We start from the raw sequence: 17,480 nt of genomic DNA, 5'->3' as shown, positions 1-17,480 counted from the left end.
TGTTGTACCAACCTTCACAACCTGGGCCCCGAAGCGATTGATATACTCCTTCAGGGTCTCCCCCTGATACTGCTTCACATCAAACAGATCGTAGGAGACCGGCGGCGGGGCCTTGTTGGCTAAGTAATGTTCCCGGAACAATCGCGACAATTGGCGGAAAGATGTGATATGTCCCTCTGGGAGGCTAATGAACCAGTCCATAGCCATCCCGGTCAGGGTGCTCATGAAGAGTTTGCACTTGGCAGCATCAGAACCGCCTATCAGGACCATCTGCGTGTGAAATGCAGCAAGGTGCGTCTTTGGGTCCTCCATCCCGGTGAAGATCACCTTGGGTCCCGCGAACGTGTTCGGGATCGTTGCGTCTAGGATCTCCTGTGAGAAAGGAGTGGAAAACTCCCTTGGTGGGGAATGGTTCTCCATCTGGTCATGCCCAGGCCGCCTCCGATCGTTTCTCAGGCCCTGGCGCAACTCCTCATTCACACGGTGGAGCTCTTCGTTCTGCTCATGCGAGGCATCAAGGTCTGCCTGCATGCGTTCCTGCTCCATTTTCGAATCCGCCATGTCCTGCTGCAACCCCCTCATTATCTCCAGGACCTGCTGCATGGATAGTTCTGCTGGGGCTGCGCGTGCTGTGCTACGTCTGGTGGGGGCCATTGTCACTCCATCCTCCTTCAACGTTACTGTAACTTGGTAGATTTCCTCAAACTTGTGATGGGACTGATGTTTTATATCGGCCCCACGGTGGGCGCCAAATGTTCCGTCCGGTTGACCGGGACGTCTTCGTGCGCAACCTCAACTGTCAGCTAGGGACTCCTTCCCACTGATTGCCTGTGGATTCCTGCAAAAAAGAGGACAAAGAGGCGCCCTAGCGGCCATTTGCACTCCGACGCTCAAGTCAGCCAGCAAGAAACACCAAAACTATTCACCTCCGTCTCTGAGCACCGCGTATGGCACTCTGAAGGTGGTAAGAAATAACTGTGTACTGTGTATCTGTGTTCTCTCTCTCAGGCAAAAATATTCCCCAGTCCCTTGTTCGTAACTAATGAAGCACGAGCAAGCAACTAGAGAGCTCTGGTAAATTTGCAGAAAGTTCCAACCCTTTTTCCAACATTATCCGCGCTATTTAAACTACCCAAGCATTTAAAGCGCCTTAAAGCGCTTTTAATTACAAACGTAACGCACTCATTAAAGCGCTTAATTAGAAAACGTAGCGCATTTAAGACGTTGAAACGCTCGGGAGCCATTATAGTACCTGAATGCTCGAAAGGGAAACTATATTGAATGACTTTTAATTACCTGGCACCTGACTGACGGGTGTTTCCATTCTGGCATGGCTGTCGTACACGTGGAGGGCCTCACGACGCCATGACCCCATCTGGGGGCGTTTCTGCCCATCTGGGGACGTCTCTACGTGTGAGTTCTCCTGCTTGGGAGTGTTACTGCGCTAGGGGTGACTTTTTGGGTGCCAACTCATGCACCCAAGTATCTAGTCACTTACTTCGAGAGCGTATCTGCCTTCCTTTTGTACTCTGCACCCGGTTGCCCTGGGCGTGACTTTCCTCTTGAGTCGTATCTGCCCCACAGGCGTCTCTGGGGCGGGAGGAGCACTTCACGAGTCAGGCTGCCCTACACTGGTGCTATTACTATGGCCTTGAAGCCACCTTTTCCTTCTCTTTATCGCTACCCCGTGCTATTGGGACCTGAGGCCTTCCCACGGCGTCGCTCCCTCCATGGTCTTTCCTACCCATGGGTATCGGGGAACCGCACCGTGATTGCCTTGCTTCAGCACTGTTGGATCTGGCGACGCCCTGGTTGGGCGACGCCTTGCCTTGGCGGCGCGACGCCTTGCCTTGGCTTTGACTCTCCAACCGTTGACTTTGACTCTCCAGCCGTTGACTTTGACTTTGACTTAGTCAACGCCTCGGATACGGGACGGTACAGTATGGTTTCGCTGGTGACCAGGTGGAGGTCAGGGGGTACATAGAGTTGAGGACTACGTTTACAGATGAGGCGGGTTCGAGAACGGAGAAAATCAAATACCTTGTCGTAAACGCTCCTTCAGCATACAACATTCTGCTGGGAAGACCCACGCTCAACAGAATAGGCGCTATACCGTCGACCCGGCACATGAAGGTGAAGTTGCCGTCTATGGAGGGGGTGGTGATCACCATCAAATCCGACCAGAAAGAAGCAAATAAGTGTTATGAGAATAGCCTAGAGAACAAGAAGTCGGTGAGTTACGTAACAACCACCCCGCCTCCTGGTGTAAAGCCCAGATCGACGGTAATAGAAGAGACGTGGTGATGGTGGATGCTGAGCTGGGGGAGGGGAACGCCGGTCTGGAGGAAGAAGAGGCGAGGAATCGCCCTGAGGAAGCGAGAGACCTGGGAATCGCCAGGGCGGTGATCGCCAGAGAGACCAGGCCAAAACCTGTCGAGCAGTGGCTCGAGAGAGAGATCGGAGGAAAGATCTTCAAGCTGGGAAGATCCCTGGAGGTCGAGCTCCAGGACCAGATCGCCAAGGTGATAGAGCGGCATCTGGATGCGTTTACATGGTCCGCTTCGGACATGCCCGGGATCGATCCCGACTTCTTGTGCCATCATTTGGCGATGGACAACTTGGTGAGACCAGTGCGGCAAAGGAGAAGAAAGTTCAACGAGGAGAGGAGGCAGGCGATTAGAGACGAAACCCAGAAGCTTCTCGCTGCAGGCCACATCAGGGAAGTCCAGTACCCTGAATGGCTGGCAAATGTTGTGTTGGTGAAGAAGAGTAATGGGAAATGGCGCATGTGCGTTGATTTCACTGATCTGAATAAAGCTTGCCCAAAGGACTCATATCCTTTACCGAGCATAGACGCCCTGGTGGATAGTGCTGCAGGGTGTAAGTTGTTGAGCTTCCTGGATGCCTTCTTGGGGTATAACCAGATCAAGATGCATCCCATGGATGAAGAGAAGACTGCCTTCATGACCGAGAGGTCGTGCTACTGCCACAATGTGATGCCGTTTGGGCTGAAGAATGCGGGGGCCACGTACCAGAGGTTGATGGATCGAGTACTTGCACCGATGCTGGGAAGGAATGTGCAAGCGTACGTAGATGACATGGTCGTGACCTCGCCAGAGAAAAGCAAGCACGTTGCGGACTTGGAGGAGTTGTTCACGACGATCGCCAAGTTCAGGTTGAAGCTGAATCCAGAGAAATGCATCTTTGGCGTGGAGGCTGGAAAGTTCCTGGGATTTCTCTTAACTGAAAGAGGAATAGAGGCCAACCCGGATAAATGTGCCGCCATCTTGGCGATGAGGAGCCCGGCCACTGTGAAGGAAGTACAACAGCTCACAGGTCGGATGGCCGCCCTATCTCGCTTCGTGTCAGCTAGCGGAGAGAAGGGCCACCCATATTTCCAATGTTTAAGGCGCAATAACAAGTTTGCCTGGACGAAGGAGTGTGAGGAAGCCTTCGTCAAGCTTAAGGAATATCTGGCCAGCCCACCGGTTTTGTGCAAACCGCTGGTGGGAACCCCTCTCAGGTTGTATTTTGTTGTAACTGAGAGGGCGGTGAGTGCGGTGCTCGCCCAGGATCAAGATCAGGCTCAAAAGCCTATTTATTTTATTAGTAAGGTGTTGCAGGGCCCCGAAACGAGATATCAGGCCCTGGAGAAGGCTGCGCTGGCTGTGGTATTTTCGGCGAGGAGGTTGCGCCACTATTTCCATAGCTTCACGATACTGGTGATGACCGACCTTCCCATCCAGAAGGTCTTGAAGAAGCCCGACGTTGCGGGAAGGATGGTGAAGTGGGCAGTGGAGCTGTCGGAGTTTGATATTAAGTATGAGCCCCGAGGTCCGATTAAGGGACAGATCTTCGCAGATTTCGTGGTCGAGCTCTCGTCTGAAGCGACACGAGTTGAAGGGGACGATTTCCGTTGGGTGCTTTCAGTGGACGGATTGTCGAACCAACAAGGTAGCGGTGCTGGAGTCATCTTGGAGGGACCCAACGGTGTGCTGATCGAACAATCTTTGAGGTTTGCCTTCAAGGCCAGCAACAATCAAGCAGAGTATGAGGCGCTGATCGCCGAAATTTTGCTGGCCAAAGAGATGGGAGCTAGGGTGCTGATGGCAAAGAGTGACTCGCTGCTAGTCACGGGGCAAGTAACAGGCGAGTTCCAGGCCAAAGATCCACAAATGGCGGCTTACCTGGAGTATGTGCAGGAATTGAAGAGTTCCTTTGCCTCCTTTGAAGTGGTGCATGTGCCCAAAGAGCAGAATGCCCGAGCTGACTTGCTAGTTAAGCTCGCCAGTTCAGGCAAGGGGGGTAGGCAGAGGACGGTGATTCAAGAAACTCTGAAGACACCGAGAGCATTTGTAGCAGATCACCTGGTTCTTCAGATAAGCAAGTCGACGGAGAAAGCGGCGAGAAGTCACAGATCCCTGACTCAAGAGACCTTGAGGTCGCCAAGAATAAGAGCATGTCGGGGGGAGAGGGTGAACATGACGTAGGTCTGCGCTACGCATGAGCCAGACACCTGGGTGACACAGTATAAGCGGTGTCTGGCAGATGGCCTTCTCCCGCTGGATCCGACAGAGGCCAGGAAGATAAAGAAGAATTCTAGTAAGTTCACAATGATTGATGGCGAGTTGTACAGGTTCGGGTTCACTCACCCACTCCTGGAGTGTGTGCATGGCGAGAAATGCACAAGAATTATGGCAGAGCTCCATGAAGGGATATGCGGAAGCCACGTCGGGGGTCGAGCTCTGGCCGCAAGGACTCTCCGTGCGGGTTACTACTGGCCAACGATGAGAGAAGACTGTAAGAAATATGCGCAGTGCTGCAAACAATGCCAGCAGCACGCCGATTGGCACAAGGCGCCTCCCGAGGAGTTGAAGTCGATCTATAGCCCTTGGTCGTTTCATACATGGGGAATCGACATCCTGGGACCATTCCCGCTGGCGATCAGGCAGATGAAGTACTTGGTGGTGGTGATTGAGTATTTCACCAAGTGGATCGAAGCAGAACCAGTGGCCCAGATCACCGCACACAAGATCGAGGGTTTCGTGTGGAAGAACATTATGTGCCGGTTTGGTGTGCCCAAGCGCCTGGTGTCAGATAATGGGACTCAGTTTGCAAGTCACCTGTTGAAGAAGCTGTGCAAAGGGGTGGGAATTCAACAAGTGTTTGCATCCGTCGAGCACCCTCAGACGAATGGCCAAGTAGAGTCAGCCAATCGGGTGTTGCTGAGAGGTTTGAAGAGAAGGCTAGAGAAAGCCAAAGGAAGCTGGGCTGAGGAGGTACCCCGTATAGTCTGGGCGTACCACACCACCGAGCAGTCAGGAACCCATGAGACCCCGTTCAGTTTGGTCTATGGGTGCGACGCAATGATTCCAGTGGAGATCCAGGAGAGCTCGCCGAGATTCCAGAACTTCGTGGAGGAAGACTCGAATGAAGAGAGAAGGTTGAACCTGGATCTACTGCATGAGGTCAGGGAAGAGGCGAGATTAAAAGCTGAGGCGGTGAAGAGAAGGATTGAACGAAGATATAACTCGAAGGTGATGCCGAGACAGTTCAGAGAGGGCGACCTGGTGATGAGGAAAGCCCACCAGTACGAGATGGAGAATAAGCAGTCGCCTAAGTGGACGGGACCGTTCAGAATAACCGAGGCACTCGGGAACGGCGCCTACCGCTTAGAGACGTTGGAAGGAGGGGCGATTCCTCGCACTTGGAACACCACGCACCTCAAGTTATATTACAGTTGAGAACTTTGTAAGTAAAGACAAACACGAAGTTATATTACAATGTTTCTGTTAAAACAGTTTGGAGGGGGCACTCTTTTTTCCCTAAGGAGGGTTTTTTAATGAGGCCACCCAATAAAGAAGAGTTTTCGAAGCTTAAGGTTGTTTTAGATTGCATGCTTTCTAAAAAGTTAAAGTCCTCATCGTCTTTCGGCGATCGGAGGCACCAGTTAAAAGACCTCAACGCCCTCGCGCGTTCTGAGGCGAGATAAAGACCTCATCGCCGTCGAGCGAGTGCAGGCGAGGAAGAGTAAAAAGTCCTCAGTGTTTCTGGGGGCGAGAAGATGTAACCCCTGGGGCAATGTAGAGGCACCAGTGAAAAAGTCCTCAGTGTTTCTGGGGGGGAGAAGATGTAACCCCTGGGGCAATGTAGAGGCACCAGTGAAAAAGTCCTCAGTGTTTCTGGGGGGGAGAAGATGTAACCCTTGGGGCAATGTAGAGGCACCAGCGAAAAGGTCCTCAGTGTTTCTGGGGGAGAGGAGATGTAACCCCTGGGGCAATGTAGAGGCACGAGATAAAGAACTTCTCGCCGATGAGCGAGTTCGGGCGAGTTAAAGACCTTCTCGCCTATGAGCGAGTTCAGGCGAGTTAAAGACCTTTTCGCCAATGAGCGAGTTCAGGCAAGATAAAATCCTTCTCGTCTTGAACGAGTTCAGGTATGGTGTAGAGGGTGGAAGAAGTTTGGAGGGTGGCTAAGGCAGGTTCGAAGAGAACGCCTAGCCACCCGGTCTCTTGTTCTGAAGTTCAGGGAGGTAGAGAAGGATCCGAAAGGCGCCTCTACCCCCAGATGAAGGAACAATGGCCAAGTTATGAAGTCAGGAAGAAGCTGATATCGCCAAGAGTCTTTGGCGACCAGGAAAAGTTTGAACAATGGCAAAAAAGTCAAGACCCGTTTTCATAAGGCAGATCAGATGAGCGGTGTCTTAAGCCATTAGTTGAGTTGAAGTTTGTTATTTGAAGAGTGATTTTACGCTAAGGTTCATTGCCTTAAGGTTGCAAGTTGTTAAAGTGTTTGTATTCGAAGATCGGTGGTTCGAAGCAGTTAAGTATATAATTGCGCTTACGAAGTTACTAAGTTGATTTCTTTGAAGTAAATTGTGCAAGGAAAGATAAAGTAGACAAAGAAGTTACAAGAAGAATGCAAAGACTTTATAATGAAGTAAACATCAGTTTAAGGTATATGTACAGAAAAAGAGAAAGTTTATTACAATCATGTGTAAGGAGAAAGCATAAAAGTAGTGGACGGAGGGAATCAATCAGTCTTCAGCAGGAACAACCTTCCCGTCCACCACCTCGTTATTGAGAGACACCATGGTAAGATCTAGGTCGGGGTACAAGCAGGCGAACTGTTCCCGGGCGGCCTCGAATCCAGCAGCAAGAATCTGGGCAGAGCTCAGATCAAGTTCTTCGATCTGTTTCTTTAGCCCCTCGTTCTACTGCTTCAGCTCTTCAACTTGTTTCTTAAGTTCTTCAATGGTTTCCCGAGCTTGAAGAAGGTCTTCAGCAACCTTCTTGGATTCTGCCTGCACCTGGCCCAGTTCAGCGACGATCTTCCCGTTTTCTTCGTGGGCTTCAGCGAGCTTGGCCACGGTGTCGTCTCTTTCTTTCTCCACCTTCCCAAGAAGACCTCCCGATCGGCTGACCTTTTCTCGAGGTTCTTTACCTTGGCGGCGTCAGCTTTGATCAACGCCTCCAGGTCAGCCACTTTGACGCGATAAGGTACCAGCTTGCTCTCCAGCTCAATCTTCTCTTGAGCCAAGAGCTGCACCTTATGGCGTAGATCGGTGGCCTCCTTGCGCGTCACCCGGAGCTCGGTGCTCATGGCATCTTCTACTCGGGAGTGTTCGATCTCAGCGAGTGTCAGATTGCAGGATAACTTCTCCGCCTCAATCCTTATGGTGCTATTCTCAGTTCGAAGTGCGAAGAGGTCATCCTGGAGCTTCCTGGTGGAACTCTCCACAGCTTTAGATATGATGGAGGGGAAGTCCTCCGCCATCATCTTCAGTTTTGCTGAGAAGGGCTCCCACACCCTTTTGACCTCAAGAGAGAGGTTTGCTGGTGGAGGCACCGGGGGGGCTTGTTGTTGGTTCTCGCCGCCACCTTCTTGAGTTGGATGTTCAGTGAGTGCTTCTTGGCGTGGTGGCGACGTCGGGGATTCAGTGATGAGGATTGGAGAGTTGTGGGCACCCTCATCCCCGATTGGTGCGGCATTTGCGGTTGAGGCATTTGAAGGAGGACCCCCTCCAGCTGATACATAAGGCGTGGAGGTGCTCGGGGGGTTCTCCATAAAGTTAGGCTCAGCGGCCTCAACCAAAGGGGGTGCGGACGCCAGCGGAATCGCTTGGACTGGCGAGGCGGGAGCTGGTGGAGGAAGCAATGTTGGAGGTTGAGCAGGTGTGGATGGTGGTGTTGATGTTGGAAGAGGGGGCGGAGCAGATGGTGAAGAAGGCGCCACCCTCTTCCTCTTGGTGACGAGGCCATCTTCAGTCGCCTCGTCGTCTTCTTCTTCTTCCTCATGAACCACTTGAGGGGCTTTCCTCTTTGGTTTCCTAAGGATAAGTTTCTTGCGCTGGTTGGCGGGCTGGGCCTCGGAGGAAGTTGGGCCTTTGGGTGGCGATCTGCCCTGTGCAGCGGCGATCTCCACCACTGAGTTTGGCACGGTTTGGGAACCCGATGCCAACCCGTGGGATCGGGCAAGCGCCCTCAGTTCAGCGAGTTTCCCCTGGCCCAACATACGATCTGCATAATGCAAAGATACATGGATTAGCTCAGAGAGAAGATAAACGCATAAGACAGTGTGCAACAAAAGCAGATGAGTGATGCAGAAAGTAAAACCAAAGTCTTGTGCGCAACACACAAGACGCCCAGAAACAGTTGGCAGAGGTAATGTTAAGGAAATAACTTAGACGTTGAGGTAAGTTCTAACCTATGCGAACTTCGAGTTGATCTTCGAAGAACTCGTAGGAGATGAGTGTAGTAGTGAGGAAAGTAATGTTGGCGTCTGCCACACTCTTCCTGAAGAAGCATAGGTCCTTGTCCAAAGCACCCATGCTGTCTGGACTCCTTGGCCTCCTGAAGCTGCCTTTGGACTCTTTGTTCCCCTTGTTTACCCAATACAAGGGGAAGTCGTCGAGCAGTGAGGCGTCCTTGTCGTTTGGGCGCACTTGGACAAACTTGCCCTTCCAGTCTTTGTAAGTGTACCGCCCTGGTAGTCGGGTATGATGACGTGGCATCCTGCTAAAGTGTAGGCGTGTTGACAAGGCGCCAGGTTGGCAGATAGGAAGGAAGTCGGGAGGCACGTGTAGTCGCCAGTTGTTAAGTTGGCGTGTTCCAACTTCCAGCTTACCAGAATAGGCGATCGCCAGGTTGAAGATGAAGTCGCCAGATGTAGACCCAGGCGACCAAGCAGTCGGAGATCGCCAGAACAAGCACATCGCCGAAGATGAAGGAGAAGCAGATTATGAAGGCGGCCGGCGAGACCACAGGGAAGGTGTATGAAGGCCCCTAACTCGCCAGTTCCAGTAGAGATCGCACTCCTAAGTTAGCTATGCACTGGGCAGTACCATGCATAAGTAACTTAGCCAAAATGAGAGCAGAAGCAGTGCCAAGTCAGGGAGCCTCCAGATGATGGCACGTGTACAGTTGGATGCGAGCCACGTGTCCAAGTCTGTAACTGCCAAGAGAGAGAAAGCCACCAGGTATATAAGAGTTCTTAACAGACTTTCTGAGGTACGCACGTTCAGTTCATACACTTTACGCTTGCGAGTGACAGAGCTGATTGTGAGAGAGGATTTGCACGGTTCTCGTTCTTAGTATTTGGTGATACCGTCACTGACTTGAGCGTCGGAGTGCGATCGGCCGCAGCGGCGCCGTATCGTTTCTTTGCAGGTTCTTGAAGTAGATCCCGGAGAGGAACGAAGGTGAGAAGCGGTGCGCACGTCGATCCTTTGACGAGGCATTCTCCAGCGTTCCGGTCAAAAGGCAGGATCATCAGGCGCCCACCGTGGGGCCGTGTAAAACTTGCTCCCATGCACAGCGTGAGTTCGTGGAAGTTTTCGAGGTTTTCTGCGTGGTTGTGTGCTGGTGCAACCGTCGTTCGCAGTTTCTTTGAATTTCGTTCGGTGAGTTTGCGTTTTGTACCGTTTGTTTGGCTTTCGATCGGTGGAGTGAGGTCTTTTGTTGCTTGCGCGCAATCTGTTTGGTGGAAGTTCCAGTTCTTTCGCTTGTTTGGCTGTCCGCGGGGAAACGGTGGTTTTTGGTGAAGTTGTGGTTTTCTTCGAAGGTTTGTGGTGTTCTTGAGTTCTTGCGCCGTTCTTGAGTTTTCTCCGATTGATCGCTGATTCGATCGTGGTTGAAGTGTTGTTTGCTGTATTCCTGTGGTTCGCTGAAGTTAATGAGAAAGATGAGAAGCAATCGTTCCAGTCCCGTGGCGCCTGTCGCTGCTGAAGGCGATGCCGCCATGACCATGGCGCAGATGGCAGAGATGATGCGCTCGTTGCAGGCAACTGTGGAAGCCTCGCGCGTAGAGCAGGCGAGGATACATGAGGACCTGGTCGCCTCTCGCGCCAGGAACGAGGAGCTCAGCAAGGTAACTGAGGAGCTGCGTCGAGCGCTGCAGGAGCACCAAGGACGTTCTTCTGCTGAAGAGGTGGCGCCGTCAACGCCACCTCGTGTTTTCCCAATGCCTTTTGTTCAGGCGATTACCGACACGCCAATTCCCACGAGCGTGGTTCCGGTCAAAGCTGTTTTTACCGGCGTGGAGGATCCAGAGGCTCATCTGACCACGTTCCACACGCAGATGATGCTGTCGGGAGGGTCAGACGCCGTCTACTGCAAGATGTTCGTGAGTACGCTCCAGGGAACGGCGATGGAGTGGTTTGTGAGCCTGCCTAACGGCCACATAACCAATTTTCAACAGTTCTCGAAAATCTTTGTCGAGCAGTACATTGTGAATAAGGCACCGCCCAGGGTGTCCTATAATCTGTTTGATATAAGGCAGTACCATGGGGAGTCCCTCAGAGATTACCTCAATCGCTTCGGAGCGCAGATGGTCAGGTCGCCGGCCAAGGATGAAGAAATGCTGGTCTATGCCTTCAAGAAGGGCGTGCAGCCAGGGCCATTCTGCGAGGCCTTGATCAGGGCTCATCCAGCGACGTTTGCTGAAGTCAGGCGACTTGCGGTGGCCCACATCGCCGACGAGAGTGAAGTCGCCGAGAAGAGAGGCAGCGTGGCTCCCGCCAGGCCACGCGCCCAGACCAGGATCCAGCCGCAGAGGGTGCTGGAAACGGCGGCGGCGGCCAGAAAAGACCAGAGGACTCGCCATCCTTACGACAGGAGAAACAAGGGAAGAAGCCAAGCGCGCCAACAACCAGCATGCCAGCAGCCAGCACGCCGGGAATACAATCGCCCGCCTAAGCACAAATTTGTCATGGGACTAGCGGACCTGATCGCCATCCCTAACATATCTGCTAGGTTGAAGGCGCCTGAGAAGGTGGGCGACAAGGTGCTGGGGTCAAAGCCGGACGCCTGGTGCGAGTTCCACCAATGTTTTGGCCACACCTTGGACTCGTGTTTGTCTTTGGGGTATCAGCTCGACGATCTGGTTAAGAGCGGGTTCCTAAATGACTATCTGCTGGATAGAAGGACGGGGGGAGCGTCGAGTTCCCAGCCAGCAGGTGGAGAAGCCCAGCAACACGAGATGCCTATCCACGGGGAGATCCACACCATTGCAGGGGGTTTCTCAGGTGGTGGATGCACCGCATCGCAGAGGAAAAAATATGCACGATCGGTGATGACGGTGGACATGTTTGAAGATCACTCGTCGGAAGTGGACATTACGTTCACCAAGCAGGATCTTCGGGACGTTGTGCCTCATGACAACGATCCCATAGTTATTTCGTTGATGACAGCAGGGAGGAAGGTCCACAGAGTTCTGGTGGACCAAGGAAGCTCGGCAGACGTGATGTTCTGGCCGAGTTTCACGCAGCTGGAATTGCCCCTTGACCAGCTAAGGCCCTATGGAGGGTGCTTATATGGGTTCGCTAGCGACCAGGTGGAGGACAGGGGGTACATTGAGCTGAGAACCACGTTTACAGATGAGGCTGGGTCGAGGACGGAGAAAATCAAGTACCTCATCGTAAACGCCCCTTCAGCATATAACATCCTGTTGGGAAGGCCCACTCTTAACAGGATAGGCGCCATTCCGTCGACTCGGCACATGAAGGTGAAGTTGCCGTCCATGGAAGGGGTGGTGATCACGATTAAGTCTGATCAGAAAGAAGCGAAAAGGTGCTATGAGAATAGCCTGAAAAACAAAAGATCAGTGAGTTATGTAACAACCACCCCACCTCCCGGTGTGAAGCCCCGACCGCCGGTAACAGAGGAGGCCGCCGGAAGAGACGTGGAAATGGTGGATGCTGAGTTGGGGGAGAGGAATGCTGGCCTGGAGGAGGAAGAGGCACGGAATCGCCCTGAGGAAGCAAGGGAACAGGGAATCGCCAGGGCGGTACTTGCCAGAGAATCCAGGCCCAAACCTGTCGAGCAGTGGCTCGAGAAGGAGATCGGAGGGAAAGTTTTCAAGCTAGGAAGATCTCTGGAGGTCGATCTCCAGGACCAGATCGCCAAGGTGATTGAGCGGCATCTGGACGCGTTTGCTTGGTCCGCTTCGGACATGCCCGGGATTGATCCCGACTTCTTGTGCCATCATCTGGCGATGGAGAACATGGTGAGACCGGTGCGACAAAGGAGAAGAAAATTCAACGAGGAGAGGAGGCAGGCGATCAGGGACGAAACACAGAAACTCCTCGCTGCAGGCCACATCAGGGAAGTCCAGTACCCTGAATGGTTGCCAAATGTCGTACTGGTGAAGAAGAGTAACGGGAAATGGCGCATGTGCGTCGATTTCACCGATCTGAATAAAGCTTGCCCAAAGGATTCGTATCCTTTACCAAGCATTGATGCCCTGGTTGATAGTGCTGCAGGGTGCAAGCTGCTGAGTTTCCTGGATGCCTTCTCGGGCTATAATCAGATCAAGATGCATCCCATGGACGAAGAAAAAACAGCCTTCATGACGGAGAGGTCGTGCTACTGCTATAAGGTGATGCCGTTTGGGCTGGAGAACGCGGGGGCCACGTACCAGAGGTTGATGGATCGAGTACTTGCACCGATGCTGGGAAGGAACGTGCAAGCCTACGTCGATGACATGGTCGTGACCTCGCAGGAGAAGAGCAAGCACGTTGCGGACTTGGAAGAATTGTTCACGACGATTGCCAAGTTCAAGTTAAAGCTCAACCCGGAAAAATGCATTTTCGGCGTGGAGGCTGGAAAGTTTTTGGGTTTTCTCTTGACTGAAAGGGGGATAGAAGCTAACCCAGACAAGTGTGCCGCCATCTTGGCGATGAGAAGCCCAGCTACGGTGAAAGAGGTCCAGCAGTTAACAGGTCGGATGGCAGCCCTATCTCGCTTCGTGTCAGCTAGCGGAGAAAAGGGACATCCCTATTTTCAGTGTCTGCGGCGCAATAACAAGTTCGTTTGGACGAAAGAGTGTGAGGAGGCTTTCGTCAAACTAAAAGAGTATCTGGCGAGCCCGCCGGTTCTGTGCAAACCGCTGGCGGGAATCCCTCTCAGGTTGTATTTCGCTGTGACTGAGAGGGCGGTGAGTGCGGTGCTCGCCCAGGATCAAGATCAGGCTCAGAAGCCTATTTATTTCGTGAGCAAGGTGTTGCAGGGCCCAGAAACGAGATATCAGGCCCTGGAGAAGGCTGCGCTGGCTGTGGTGTTTTCGGCGAGGAGGTTGCGCCACTACTTCCACAGTTTCACAATACTGGTGATGACTGACCTGCCCATCCAGAAGGTCTTGAAGAAACCTGACGTTGCGGGAAGAATGGTGAAGTGGGCAGTGGAGTTGTCAGAGTTTGACATTATATATGAGCCCCGAGGCCCGATCAAGGGGCAAATCTTTGCAGATTTTGTGGTCGAGCTCTCATCAGAGGCGACGCGGGTTGAAGGAGACGATTTCCGTTGGGTACTCTCGGTGGATGGATCGTCGAACCAGCAGGGTAGCGATGCTGGAGTCATACTGGAAGGGCCCAACGGCGTGCTGATTGAGCAATCTTTGAGGTTTGCCTTTAAAGCCAGCAACAATCAAGCAGAGTATGAGGCGCTGATCGCCGGGATTTTGCTGGCCAAGGAGATGGGAGCTAGGGTGCTGATGGCTAAAAGTGACTCGCTGCTAGTCACAGGGCAAGTAACAGGCGAGTTCCAGGCTAAAGATCCACAAATGGCGGCTTACTTGGCGTATGTGCAGGAATTGAAGAGTTCCTTTGCCTCCTTTGAAGTAGTACATGTGCCCAGGGAGCAGAATGCCCGAGCTGACTTGCTTGCTAAGCTCGCCAGCTCAGGCAAGGGGGGTAGGCAGAGGACGGTGATTCAAGAAACTCTGAAGACGCCGAGGGCATTTGTAGCAGATCACCTGGTCCTTCAAATAAGCAAGTCGACGGAGAGAGCAGCGAGAAGCCATAAGTCTTTGACGCAAGAAACTCTGAGATCGCCGAGAATTAGAGCATGTCGAGGAGAGAAGGTGGACGTGATGCAGGTCTGCGCCGCCCTTGAGCCAGACACTTGGATAACACAGTACAAGCGGTGCTTGGCAGATGGCCTCCTCCCGCTGGATCCAACAGAGGCTAGGAAGGAAAAGAAAAATTCCAGCAAGTACACATTGATTGATGGCGATCTGTACAGGTTTGGGTTCACTCACCCGCTCCTAGAATGCATACACGGCGAGAAGTGCACGAGAATTATGGCAGAGCTCCACGAAGGTATATGTGGAAGCCACGTCGTGGGTCGAGCTCTGGCCGCGAGGACTCTCCGTGCAGGCTACTACTGGCCATCCATGAGAGAAGATTGCAAGAAATATGCCCAATGCTGTAAACAATGCCAGCAGCACGCCGATTGGCATAAGGCACCTCCCGAGGAGTTGAAGTCGATCTATAGCCCTTGGCCGTTTCATACTTGGGGAATCGACATCCTGGGACCTTTCCCGCTGGCGATCAGGCAAATGAAGTACTTGGTGGTGGCGATTGAGTACTTCACCAAGTGGATTGAAGCAGAACCAGTGGCCCAGATCACCGCACACAAGATCGAGGGTTTTGTATGGAAGAACATCGTGTGCCGGTTTGGAGTGCCTAAGCGCCTGGTGTCAGATAATGGGACGCAGTTTGCAAGCCACCTGTTGAAGAAACTTTGTGAAGGGGTTGGAATTCAACAAGTGTTTGCATCCGTCGAGCACCCTCAGACGAATGGCCAGGTGGAATCAGCTAATCGGGTGTTGTTGAGAGGTTTGAAGAGAAGGCTTGAGAAAGCCAAGGGAAGTTGGGCTGAGGAGGTGCCCCGTATAGTCTGGGCGTACCACACCACCGAGCAGTCGGGAACCCATGAGACCCCGTTTAGCTTGGTCTATGGGTGTGACGCCATGATTCCGGTGGAGATCCAGGAGAGCTCGCCGAGATTCCAGAACTTTGTGGAGGAAGACTCGAATGAAGAGAGAAGGCTGAACCTGGATCTGCTGGATGAGGTCAGGGAAGAGGCGAGGCTGAAGGCTAAGGCGGTGAAGAGGAGGATCGAGCGAAGATACAACTCAAAGGTGATGCCAAGGCAGTTCAGAGAAGGCGATCTGGTGATGAGGAAGGCCCACCAGTACGAGATGGAGAATAAACTATCACCCAAGTGGACTGGACCGTTCAGAATAACCGAGGCGCTCGAGAACGGAGCCTACCGCTTAGAAACGCTGGAAGGAGGGGCGATTCCTCGCACCTGGAACGCCACACACCTGAAGTTGTACTATAGTTAAGAGCTTTGTAAGTAAAGACAAACACAGTGTTATGTTACAATGTCTCTGTTAAAACAGTTTGAAGGGGGCACTCTTTTTTCCCTAAGGAGGGTTTTTAATGAGGCCACCCAATAAAAGAAGAGTTTTCGAAGTATAAGGTGTTTTCAGATTGCATGTGTGCTATTTTCAAAAGTTTTGAAGAAAGACCTTGTCATTTGTACATGATTTAAGGCAAGAAAAGATATATCGCGTGCTTTCTAAAAGGTATTAAGTCCTCATCGTTTTTCGGTGATTGGAGGCACCAGTTGAGTTTTAAGTCCTCATCGTTTTTCAGCGATTGGAGGCACCAGTTAAGTTTTCAAAGTCCTCATCGTCTTTCGGCGATCGGAGGCACCAGGTGAAAGACCTCAACGCTCTTGCGCGTCCTGAGGCAAGTAAAAGACCTCCTCGCCGTCGAGCGAGTGCAGGCGAGAAAGAGTAAAAAGTCCTCCATGTTTCTGGGGGCGAGAAGATGGAACCCCTGGGGCAATGTAGAGGCAAGTTAAAGACCTCCTCGCCGTCGAGCGAGTGCAGGCGAGAAAGAGGAAAAGTCCTCCGTGTTTCTGGGAGCGAGAAGATGTAACTCCTGGGGCAATGTAGAGGCAAGTTAAAGACCTCCTCGCCGTCGAGCGAGTGCAGGCGAGAAAGAGAAAGGTCCTCAGTGCATCCAGGGGGGAGGAGATGTACACCCTGGGCAAGTTGAGGCACCAGATAAAGTCCTTATCGCCGTTGTGCGAGCTAAGGCCAGTTAAAGACCTCCTCGCCGTCGTGCGAGTGCAGGCGAGAAAAAGAAAAGGTCCTCAGTGCATCCAGGGGGGAGGAGATGTACACCCTGGGCAAGTTGAGGCACCAGATAAAGTCCTTATCGCCGTTGTGCGAGCTAAGGCCAGTTAAAGACCTCCTCGCCGTCATGCGAGTGCAGGCGAGAAAAAGAAAAGGTCCTCAGTGCATCCAGGGGGGAGGAGATGTACACCCTGGGCAAGTTGAGGCACCAGATAAAGTCCTTCTCGCCGTTGAGCGAGTTCAGGCGAGTTAAAGACCTTCTCGCTTACGTGCGAGCATAGGCAAGATAAAATCCTTCTCGTCTCGAACGAGTTCAGGTATGGCGCAGAGGGTGGAAGAAGCTTGAAAGGTGGCTAAGGTAGGTTCGAAGAGAACGCCTAGTCAGCCGGTCTGTTGCTCTGAAGTTCAGGGGGGCAAAGGAGGATCCCAAAGGGCGCTTCTACCCCAGATAAAGAAACGATTGCCAAAGCATGAGGCTAGGAAAAGCTGATGTTACCAAGGGGTCTTGGCGATCGGGAAGAGTTTAAACGACGGCGAGAAGGTTGAAAGACTTGTTTGATAAAGCAGGTCGAGTGGGACGTTGTTTGAGCCAATGATTGAGTTACAGTTCGTTGCTTGAAGGGTATTCCTGCAATAAGGTTAGTTGCCTTAAGAATACAAGTTGTTTAAAGTGATTATTGCTTAAGTTTGAATTGGCTCGAGGCAGTTACGTCAAAAGTCGCGTTTGCAAAATCACTAAGTTAAATCCGACAAAGTTAAACATGCAAAGAAGGCTAAAGCGCTTAAAAGGAGTCAGGGGAGAAAATATGCAGGCTTTGTGATTGAAATAAGTATCTGTTCAAAACACATATGCACGAGTTTTTATTACAAGGTATATACAAGGGAAATTATAAAGTAGCAGATGAGGTGGAGTGGATTAGTCTTCAGCAGGAACGACCTTTCCATCTACTACTTCGTTGTTCAACGACACCATGCTGAGGTCGAGATCGGGGAATAGGCATGCGAATTGTTCCCGAGCGGCTTCGAATCCAGCAGCCAGAATCTGAGCAGAA

The sequence above is a fragment of the Phaseolus vulgaris genome, chromosome 7 (assembly GCF_051622355.1).
Source record: "Phaseolus vulgaris cultivar YP4 chromosome 7, ASM5162235v1, whole genome shotgun sequence".
Taxonomy (NCBI): domain Eukaryota; kingdom Viridiplantae; phylum Streptophyta; class Magnoliopsida; order Fabales; family Fabaceae; genus Phaseolus; species Phaseolus vulgaris.
Note: the sequence above shows the minus strand (reverse complement) of the source record.